Source organism: Magnolia sinica, chromosome 19 (assembly GCF_029962835.1).
Source record: "Magnolia sinica isolate HGM2019 chromosome 19, MsV1, whole genome shotgun sequence".
Classification (NCBI taxonomy): domain Eukaryota; kingdom Viridiplantae; phylum Streptophyta; class Magnoliopsida; order Magnoliales; family Magnoliaceae; genus Magnolia; species Magnolia sinica.
Window position 1 is genome coordinate 48025648 of NC_080591.1, and position 12601 is coordinate 48038248.

Sequence of the window (12601 nt, forward strand, 5' to 3'; positions counted from 1 at the left end):
CATTGAATCCATAAGTCCTGCGATTTGAAGAGCTCATGGCTCGTGTGGGACCACCCTGCATGTGTGTTAGGGGTGGGGCTCACCTTGATGTTTGTATCAACCGTCCATCTGTATGGGTTCCACCTTGATATACTTGCCATGTATGTGGACCCCACGTAATGCATGTATCTCCACCGTCCAGGCCTTGGACGGTAGGACTTGCCTTGATGCATGTGTGGGCTAAATACCCTCACACCAGTTATGTACTTGCTGCATAACCTATGATGTAAATTTCGGGCCCATCTAGATGTATTTGTGGCCCATTGGTGTAGCCCATCCATTAAAGCCCACCTTGATGCAATTGCGACCCATATGATGAGGCCCATAGTGATGTATATGCGGCATAGATCTCCAGCCCATTGTGATGTCTATGAGGCCCGTGCTATGTGGCCCACTTGATGTATATAAGGCCCTTGTGTAAGGTCCATTGTGATGTTTATACGGCCCATGTTCGAGGCCCATGTAATATATTTGAGGCCCATGTAGTGGGACCCACCTGTTATGTATTTGAGGCCCAGGTGCAGGGCCCACCTGTTATATATTCAAGGCCCGCTGAGATATGTGATTTTTGCCATGATGTATGTAATGATGTTTATGTGGGCCACTCCTTGGGAGCAATGTTGGTTAAATATCCACATTGTGACTTTCCCTTAGGCCTTGTTAGGCCATCTCATTAATACCGATTTGCCGATTCTAATTATCGATCGATCCGTTTGTTGTGATCGATTTGCCAACTCTGATTATTGATCGATCCCGATTGTCGTGACCAATTTGCCGATTCTGATTATCGATCGATCCAATTGTCGTGACCGATTTGGCGACTTTGATTATCGATCGATCCCGATTGTCGTGACCGATTTACCGATTCTGATTATCGATCGATCTGATTGTCGTGACCGATTTGCCGATTCTGATTATCGATTGATTCCAATCGTCATGATCGATTTGCTGATTTGGATTATCGATCGATCCCGATTGTTGTGACCGATTTGCCGATTTTGATTATCGATCGATCCGATTGTCGTGACCGATTTGCCGATTCTGATTATCGATCGATCCGATTATCGTGACCAATTTACGATTCTGATTATCGATCGATCCGATTGTCGTGACCGATTTGCTGATTCTGATTATTGATCGATCCGATTGTCGTGACCGATTTGCCGACTCTGATTATCGATTGATTCTGATTGTCGTGACCGATTTGCCGATTCTGATTATCGATTGATCCGATTGTCGTGACCGATTTATGATTCTGATTATCGATCGATTCGATTGTTGTGACCGATTTGCCGATTCTGATTATCAATCGATCCGATTGTCGTGACCAATTTGCCGACTCTAATTATCGATCGATCTGATTGTCGTGACCGATTTGCCAACTCTGATTATCGATCGATCCCGATTGTCGTGACCGATTTGCCGATTCTGACTATTGATCAATCCGATTATCGTGACCGATTTATTGATTCTGATTATCGATCGATCCGATTGTCATGATCGATTTACGATTCTGATTATTAATCAATCCAATTGTCGTGACCGATTTGCCGATTCTGATTATTGATCGATCCGATTGTCGTGATCGATTTGCCGACTCTGATTATCGAACGATTCTGATTGTCGTGACCGATTTGTCGATTTTGATTATCGATCGATCCGATTGTCGTGACCGATTTACGATTCTGATTATCGATCGATCCGATTGTCTTGACCGATATACTGATTCTGATTATCAATCGATTCGATTGTCATGACCGATTTGCCGACTCTAATTATTGATCGATCCCGATTATCGTGACCGATTTGCCGATTCTGATTATCGATCGATCCGATTGTCATGACCGATTTACCGATTCTGATTATCGATCGATCTGATTTTCATGACCGATTTACCGATTCTGATTATCGATCGATCCGATTGTCGTGACCGATTTGCCGACTCTGATTATCGATCGATCCCGATTGTCGTGACCGATTTGCCGATTCTGATTATCGATCGATCCGATTGTCATGACCGATTTGCCGATTCTGATTATCGATCGATCCGATTGTCGTGACCGATTTGCCGACTCTGATTATCGATCGATCCCGATTGTCGTGACCGATTTGCCAATTCTGATTATCGATCGATCCGATTGTCGTGACCAAATTGTCGATTCTGATTATCGATCGATCCGATTGTCGGGACCAATTTGCCGATTCTGACTATCGATCGATCTGATTGTCGTGACCGATTTACCGATTCTAATTATCGATTGATCCGATTGTCGTGACCGATTTGCCGATTCTGATTATCGATCGATCTGATTGTCGTGACCGATTTGCCGACTCTGATTATCGATCGATCCTAATTGTCATGACCGATTTGTCGATTCTGATTATCGATCGATCTGATTGTCGTGACTGATTTGCCGATTCTGATTAGTGATCGAGGCTGACTATCGTGACCGATTTACCGATTTTGATTATCGATCAATCTCGATTGTCGAGGCCGAGTATCGAAGCCGATTCTGATTGTCAAGACCTTTATGATGTATATGCGAACCGTAGTCGAGGCCTACTGTGATGTATTCATGACCCATGGGCAAGGCCCTTTGTGGTGTATTTGTGGCCTATGGGCAAGGCCATTGTGATATGTATTAGGCCCATAATGTATAACGCATTTAATGTATTCGTGACCCATATGTAGGGCCCACATGTCATGTATTTGAAGCCCATGAGCAGGGCCCACCTGTTGTGTATATGTGGCCCTTGAGTAAGGCCCATGGTGTTATATATTAGGTCCTTATGTGAGGTTATGAGTCTACTATATATTAGGCTTTATGTGGGTCATTCCTTGAGGGCAATGCTGATTAAATGTCCACATTGTCGAGATCGATTGTCAATGCCGGTTATTGATACCGATTATGAGTATGTGACAGCATAACATCATGATACATGCCCATACGCATCATCTGCATGTTTGTTATGAGATGAGGTTGATCATTGCATATGTCATTGAGCATGTTGTTATGAGACTCCCTGATAGGCGGAGGTTATCTCACATGAGCGCACGGTATGCGCAGGATTGATGCATGACTGGATTGTATAACTCATGCATCTTGCATTATGATTACTGTACGCCCTAGCGACATCAGGGCCGTAGCCTCCACAGGCATATCGTGGATGGCCAGACGGGGTACCGAAAATTTGTTCTAGCATCGGGCTGCCATAGATGGCCCTGAGTGAAAATCCCTAAACCCTCTTGGTACCAGAGGACGCCCCAACGTCGAGACCGAGTGGATACATAAGTGCCCGAGTGCCGAATACCAGGAGGCCGTGTCTCCCACTGTGTCGTGGTCGGTTGGGAGGGGGTGTGGCCTTACTCGCCCGAGCGTAGGGGGCAATACTAGGCTGAGTTTGACCAGCTCGTGAATAGGTCCGCTATCGACGTGCCGGATAGGTATTGGCAGACTATTGGCCAGGCGGATAGTGAGGTTTCTTACTCTCACTTGGACTGTGTAGCCGGGAGAGCGGCAGTACCATTTAGAGTGTACTAAACCCCGGTGATGATCCCAGAGATGAACAGTACTGATATGTGAACTTATTGAGCAGGAGTTGCATACTCATTCATTCATTCATTCACTATCCACTCGGGCTGGTAGTGCGCAACTATTTGTTATGTGTACCTTTGCAATGGCCAGGATTTCGGTTGGGGCACACAACTAACCCGAGATCAGGAATTTACCACATCAAGTCTGACTATCCAAATTTAGGTATGGGACTGGTTTAGATAGAAGTCCCTTGTAATGGATTCCATAGCCTGCGATACTACATACTATCATCCCAACTTCACACTCCAGCATGGTCATTCCATTCCCACTGCATATTGCATTACATCCGCGGCATATGACATTTTGGGTTACTATATTTCTGCATTTATATGGTCTAGATATGGCTGACGCTATTCGTGAACTCATCAGGAATTGCATATTACATCGCATTCTTGACATCTGATAGTTGACTCTTTATGACACCTCATTTATATAACTGTTCTATATTGTGTATTCAGATATTGATTGACTCATGGACTTGTCCGTATTTCCGCTTACTCTGTTATCGTATGATTTATGATCTTTTCAATATTTCTGCTTACTCTAATAATTCATGATCTTGTCAGTATTTCTACTTATTTCGATATTGTACAATTTATGGATTACTAGTAATTTCGGTATTGTATGATGATGGCATTGTATTGAATACTTGGCACTTATCTTGTGCACAGATTTACACCACCCTCTAAGCTTTTTATAAGCTTATGCATGATAGATGGGTGCAGGTGATGTTAGGTTGCAGCAGTGTTAAGCTTGGAGCGTGCAGCAGTCTTCTGGAGCTTGATTTTCGATTTATGTATTTCCCTTTTCGTATTGTACTCAATGATTATATTAGTGGATATGTGATGATGATGTTGCCTTTGTGATTCGGGTAATCTTGTAGTTATGCTTATTACGAAATAAATGTACGTTGAAAAATCCTCCTTGTAGGATCCTAAGATCGGAATCTGGCGTATATACGCTAAGAGCCGAGAATAGGGTACTACGAAGGCTGTCAGCACTGAATTCGGCGATCGGGAATTTTGTGAGCCCGGTTTCCGAGTTTAGTGCGTGACACAAATTTTGCACAAATTTAAAAGACAATATTGCTGGAATTTCACCTGAATTTTCTTGGGCTGGCAAAATGTCAAGCTTGGGCTAGCAGAACCAAAACTTGGGCTAGCCAAATTTCACGCGAATTTTCAAGATTCCTTTTCTTCACTTAAAATCTTCGATTCTCTTCATTTCTCACTTGGTTTCTTTGGATCTTTGGCATGTGAATTCTTCATTAATAACTTCTAAATCTCTAATTCTTAATTATCTTCTTTTGAACTCTAAATCCATTCTTTTAAGCGCATATTTATCATAAGCTTCCGAATCACCTCCCATGACAAGAACGTATATAATTAAATCAAGTTATCAATTAAATGTCAGGAAAACTAATGTAATTGAAGGGTTAAATATGCAATATTTAAGTCTCAACACTTGGACATGTAAATTATAGAGATTTATATAAATTGAGTAAAAGAGATCATGTCACGACCCTAAATCTAGTGTTGGTAATCCATGATTTCTATGCACCACATTTTAGTTGACAGCCTCCGTAGAACTCCGATTTTGGGACTTCCAACTATCACATACTAAGTCCCATAAGCGGGGCTCCACAAAGAGCATTTCTGAAAGTCAAAACGACAAACATGTAGCATTTCTCAAACTTCCATCATATATTACTGTGTACAACTGAGCACATCAAGGCAAAACCAAAACATAAATCATGTCATATTTACTATACCTAATGTACATATTTAGGGTATTACAAAAATATATATACACTGATATGTACAAAATAAAAAGGAAAACTAGAGTTTGTAGCCTCTACTCCTGTAGCTCCCTACTCTCACCTGTAAAAACAAAGAAAGGAAAGCTTGAGCTACTAAGCCCAGTGAGTGTGTGTGCAGTGAAAATGCATGTTTCATGTCATGCTCATATAATACACGGGAATGTATAGGCTTTCTAGATCAATAACAATAAAATAAAGATACAGTGCGTTATGCCACTTTTATGTTCCAAATCATTTTTATATATAGAGGTGGGACTTCTACCCACTTATAACATACATACTCTTTCAACGTTTCCACAACTTTTCACATTTCCCAATTAGATCATTAAAGTATGAAACAGAGGTGAGACTCGCATATGATCGCTACCCACTTGTATAGACTTTTCCACTGTGGTCAACTACAGAGGTGGGACTATATAGTTCACGGGCCAAACTAATCTAACCCACTTGTGTTGAACCTCACTATCTGCCTAACAGCAAGAAGTCATAAGTCGCCTAGGAAAACGATAGTGGACAATTTACGAGCTCGTCACATATAACTTATCTTTACTTGCCCATAAGCATGTCAGGTCAAACCTCTCAACCAATCGACACACATCGGTGGGAGTCGCTGCCTACTTTGGTATTTCAGCATTTCAGCGCTCTATTCTTCCACCCGGTCTAGGCATTGGTTGCTCCCAATGGTACCAATCGGGGTTTAGGGACTTTCACCCACGGACCCTCTAATCATGTCTTGTTGAATTACATATTTTTGGTATGGTGTCCAACTCATGTCATAACAAAGTATGTTTCATCGCATTTACAATCACCGTATGCATGTATGCATGAGTCCACACACAAGCACAATAAATCATGTTTTTCAAGACAAGCAAATGATGACCTTCCTTATGTGGTCTCCTCATAAATTTTAAGTTTCTCATAGGGGTCTCATGTAATACATCATGTATCTAGACGGTTTACATACTATTCATAGACACATCGTCTGTCGCAACACAACCCACTATGATCACCATACCAAGATATGAATCATTCACTCTCAATCATACGATGATACATCAACTACGAACCATGCATATGATATGCACATGACTTATCCAATCTAACTCCAATCCAGAATTCATTTCGCTATCAGACTTCATGCCACAAGCATGCTTTTTCTCAAGAATTAACTACATCAAAAGGAGGAAGGATAATTCTTTTAAATGTTTTGTCAAACAGGTAGTGGGCGGACTTTGTAAGGGACAGCGAGAAACCAATGGCAATTCGTATGAATTTAACAAAACTAACTCATCTATATCATTCAACCTTCCATTAATAATCTCACTAACTAAATCAGAAAAATCCAGCAATAACCTTCAGAAAATCCGACAATAACCTAACCCTAAATTAGTAAACTCAACAATTACCTAACCCTAAATGAAAATCCAGCGAGAACCTAACCCAAACAGAAAATCCAGCAATATTCTAACCTTAAAACAGAAATTCCAGTAATAATCTAGCCCTAAATGAAATTTCAGCGATAACTTAATCCTAAAGCAACAAATCTAGCAATAATATAACCTTAAAACAGAAATTCCAGCACTCACCTAACCCTAAATGAAAATTCAGCATGAACCTAACCCTAAAACAGAAAATCCAGCAACAATCTAACCTTAAAACAAAAATTTCAGCAATAATCTAACCCTAAATGAAAATCCATTGATAGACTAACCCTAAAACAGAAAATTTAGCAATAATCTAACCTTAAAACAGAAATTCCAGCAATCACCTAACCCTAAATAAAAATTCAACGATAGGGTTTTCAAGAAAACCCTAACGTACTATATGCATGCTCATAATCTATGCACTCACCTGTAACTAGCAGAGGATTGGTTCTCAACCTCAACTTTTATTTCTTTTTTTTCTTCTTCTTCTTCTTCTCAACTAGAGTGCTGGAAATGGAATGTTGAAAGAGGTTTTTCATATTTATGGACTTGAAAATGGTTTTAAATGGGCTTTTATCTAAAAAGGAGGGTTATAGGATGTTTTGTGATGATTTTGAAAACTTTAAACTTATGGTAGCAATAAACAAAATATTATTTAAGTGATTTAAAAGAAAGTATTCCAAGGATTTTAAAAAAATCGAGGTCATTTGAGTTATTTTAGTAAAATATACATGTACATATCTATGCATAACTTACAATTCGGGTGTCTTATTGATATGCCGTTTTCGCCAGTAACTCCGTAACTTGACTACAGCCACAACGGTTAGGCTCTCGGACCTAACGGATTTTGAAAACTCGATGGTAGAGCTCTGTCAAAGAAAATAAGAACATAGTTGTCATTTCTCAGATTGTTTCATTTTAAGTCTGTATCTTTAAAATTCGGCCATCAGGTTGAAATACGGTTTACAGCTCGATAACAAAACAACATTATGATCAAGTCAAAATATTTTCGAGGCCAATGGACCTACAGTCAACGGCTATCCAGTGTACAAACCAGATTTCGGGGCCTCAGGTCTTACAACTCTTCCCTCCTAAAAAAATTTCGTCCTCGAAATTTCAAAAACAGTACACTAATAATAACCATATCATATTTATATGTACATAGGAATCAAATAAATGAGGGTAACGACTGCATATCTCTGCTTCCCGTTCCCAAGTTGCTTCTTCTACAGAATGATAACCCCATTGGACTTTAACTAAGGGAATGACTTTAGTATGAAGAACTTGTTCTTTTCTATCCAAGATACAAATTGGCTACTTGATATAGGATGTATCTTCCCGAACTGCTAAGGATTGCCAGTCAATAATAGGTGTTATTATCTTTAGATCACATTTACGGAGCATCGAGACGTGAAAAACGTTATGAACTCTAGATAATTGAGGTGGCAAAGCGAGACGATAAGCTATAGTGCCAACTCGTCCAACAATATCAAAGGGCCCTATAAACCTCAGGGCTAACTTTCCCTTAACACCAAATCATACCACACTTTTCACTAGTGGAACTCGGAGATTACACGGTCTCCCTCGACAAACTTTAAACGTCGGCGAACTGCAAAACTCTTCTGCCGACTTTGAGCTGTAAACATACGTTGTCGAATAAGATCAATCTTTTCAGACGTTTTCCGGACAACATCGGGACCTAAAAGACATCGCTCACCAATCTCAGTCCAACAAGTTGGGGACCTACAAGGTCTACCATATAACGCCTCATAGGGTGTCATGCCAATAGTAGCCTGAAAACTATTATTATACACAAATTCTTCTAACGACAAGTGGTCGTCCCAACTACCAGAGAAATCTAAGGCACATGATCTGAGCATATCCTCGAGAATCTAGTTAACTCTTTCGGACTACCCATCTATTTGTGGATGATATGTTGTACTAAATCTTAAAGTCGTCCTCATTGCTTTTTGAAAATTTTTCCAAAACTTCGATGTAAACCTCGGATCTCGGTCAGATACAATCGAAACATGTACACCATGTAATCTAACAATTTCGTTTATAAACAACATTGCGAGTCGATCTTTAGACCAAGAAATACAAATAGGAAGAAAGTCGGCTGTCTTTGTCAAACGGTCTATAATAACCCATATAGCATCATGTCAACATAAGGTTCTTGGTAAACCGACAATGAAATCCATAGTTACATGTTCCCACTTCCATATTGGTATCTCCAAAGGTTGCGATTCCCCTGCAGGCTTTTGATGATCTGGCTTTACTCATTTGCAAATGTTACACTCTAACACATGCCTAGCAACTTCATGTTTCATTCCAATCCACCAAAATTACCTTTCATATCTTTATACATCTTCATAGATCCTGGGTGGATAATAAACTGAGTGTGATGTGCCTCATCCATAAGGGCCTTCTTCAATTCTGAGATATCTGGAACATATAATCTGCCCTGAAACCGAAGTCCACCATCCAAACCTATCTGCCACTCCGGTTGACTTTTCCCTATTATCACATCTTTACAAAACAATGCCCATTGATCAAACTGTTGGGCTTCTATTACTTGGGATATTAAAGAGGGCTGAATCATCAAGTTTGCTACTTGTACAACTGAGGACTGTAGAATCATCTCAAAATCAAATTCAGTTATATCTTCTACCATTTTCCACTCTCGCATCATCAATTGTGCCACTCGGGCCTGTGGGTGACGACTTAAAGCATCCGCTACAACATTAGCTTTTCATGGGTGGTACTGAAGATCAAAATCATAGTCTTTCATCAATTCCATTCAACGTCTCTACCTCATATTCAATTCAGCTTGGGAAAAGAGGCATTTCAGGATCTTATGATCCGAAAAGAGTTCGAATCTAACCCCATACAAGTAATGCCTCCATACTTTGAGGGCAAAAACTACCGCTGCTAACTCTAGGTCATGTGCGGGATAATTCTGCTCATGAGACCTAAGTTGACGAGATGCATATGCTACTACCTTGCCTTGTTGCATTAGGACACACCCCAAACCTATAAGCGAGGCATCTGTATAAACAACGAATCCCTCACTCCCAGATGGAAGAGTGAGAATCGGTGCCGTCGTAAGACAAATTTTTAGTTCCACGAATGCCCGCTCACAGGCTCCACTCCAAACAAACATTGCATCCTTTCGAGTCAATCGAGTCAGTGGGGCAGCTATACGAGAAAATCCTTTAACAAAACGTCTGTAATACCCTGCTAGACCTAAGAAACTCCGAATCTCAGATGCATTCTTCGGCTGTTTCCATTGCAAAACTGCTTCAACCTTAGCTAGAACAACCGAAACTCCATTCTTTGAAATTGTGTGCCCCAAAAATTTTACTTCTTCCTGCCAAAACTTACATTTTTTCAGTTTAGTATATGCTGGCGGGCACGAAGGGTTTGCAACGTCATCTCTAAGTGACAATCATGATCTTCCCTTGTCTTTGAATATATTAAAATATCATCAATAGAAACAACAATAAACTGGTCCAAATAAGGACGGAATACCTCATTCATCAACTGGATAAATACTGGAGGTTCATTGGTCAGACTAAATGACATGACCTGAAATTCAAATTGTCCATAACGAGTTACAAAAGCTGTCTTTGGGATATCTTCCTCCCAAGCCCGAATCTGATAATACCCAGACCGTAAATCTATCTTCGAGAAATACTGTGCACCACTCAATTGATCGAATAAATCATCTATTCTTGGGAGCGGATACTTGTTTCTAATCGTTACCTTATTAAGTCCTCTATAATCGACACACAACCATAAAGAACTATCCTTCTTCTTTACAAAAAGCACAGGCGCTCCCTAAGGTGAAGTACTCTGGTGAATAAACTCCAAACAATATAATTCATCTATCTATCTTTGCAACTCATGCAACTCTAACGGTGTCATACGATAAGGGGCTCTGGATATAGGGGAAGTGACAAGGATAAGATCTATTCGAAATTCTGTACGTTTAGCGGGTGGCAAACCTGGAATTTTTTAAAAAATATCTGGAAAATCACGTACTACCAGCAACTGTTTAATTCATACACTTTTAGACTCGTTGTGAACACAGGACATCAAAGTCTCTATAAACTTATCTTTAGGATTAGCCACAAAATGAAATCAAGGCTAGTCAGGTATAGAAAAGGTGACTATCTTAGCTGTACAGTCCAACACTGCATGGTACTTAGATAACCAGTCCATTTCCAAAATCACATCATACTCTAATAACTCCAAAACATAACAATCGATTGGAATGACATACTCTACTATGTAAATAGGACAGTCCTGACATATAGAACTCAACACCATTCTTTTCCCTAAAGGAGTCAAGAGCTCTAATCCCTTAGTCATCGATGTTCTCGACAATTCCAACGACTGACAAAAACTCTCCTATAAATGAATATGATACGTCAGAATCAAAAAGGACACATGCAAAAAGGGATGATACTACAAGTATACCTTCTATGGCTCCTCCTTTAGTCCGAGAATCTCTTTTCTGGATTGCATAAACACGGGGTTGCGTCTGAAGGGGTAAGGGTTGTTTACCTTGCTGCCGCTATGACTGCTATTGAGACTGTTGTTGTTGGGGCCTATATTATGTCCTATATGGTGGCCTTTGCTGCTGGGGCTGTTGATGTCTAGGTGGTTGATATGGCTGTTGTTTCTGCGAATTGGGACAATCCTTTTTACGGTGCCCTACACTACCACAATTATAACAGGCTCCGAAAAACTGTTGCTGAGGAACAAACGGTGATACTAGGGATCTGACATCAGGTTTGGCTAAAAACTATCGTTGAGGAACATATGGTGAAACTGGGAGGTCTTACATCAGGTCTGGCTGCATTATCATATCTAACTGTAGGCCTCTTTGGGGATGAAAAGGGCTAAAAACTACTACCACTCTCTGAAATAAATCTCCTCTTCCTTTGTTGATTAGAAGTAGATGGATGTGTACTTTGTTGTTAGTTCCAATCAGACTCAAAAATTTGTGCCTTCGCTACTACTCCCTCAAGAGTCGACAACTCAAACCCTCTAACTCGAGATCGCAAACTAGGACGAAAACCATTCTCAAATTTTCTCGCCTTTAAATCATCATTAGCTACTAAATGTAGAGCAAAACGAGATAATTCTATAAAATGAGCCTCATAGTCAGTAACAGACATCTCACCCTGAACCAAATAATCAAATTTATGTGCTTTCTGACGACGAACAGCTACGGAGAAAAACTTACGATCGAACTGGTCTTTAAATGTTTCCCATGTCCACACAAATTTTAGATCTACTAAACGAACAACGGACTTCCACCATTGTTCTGCCTCTCCTTGCAATTGATAAGTCGCTAAGGTAACACATTGCTTGGAAGTACAATCCATAACTTGAAAAAGTTTCTCTATTTCTGACTTCCATAACTCGGTTGCCATAGGATCTAGCTTACTAGAAAAACAAGGTGGATCTAGACGTCTAAACTCTATAAAAAGAGCACTGGCCCGCTCCTACGCTGATGTCTCAGGAGTATAACTAGATCGCTGCTTTTGATTAGCGTTATAGTTGACATAGCTGCAATAATTGTTGAAGTTGTGTTGTAGGAATAGGTATAACTGGATCTGGAACAGATTTTGACTTATACTTAGGTTGCACTAGAGGAGTCTGAACAGCTTTTGGCGTAGATTTTAACTTAGACTTGGGTTGCACTGGAAGAG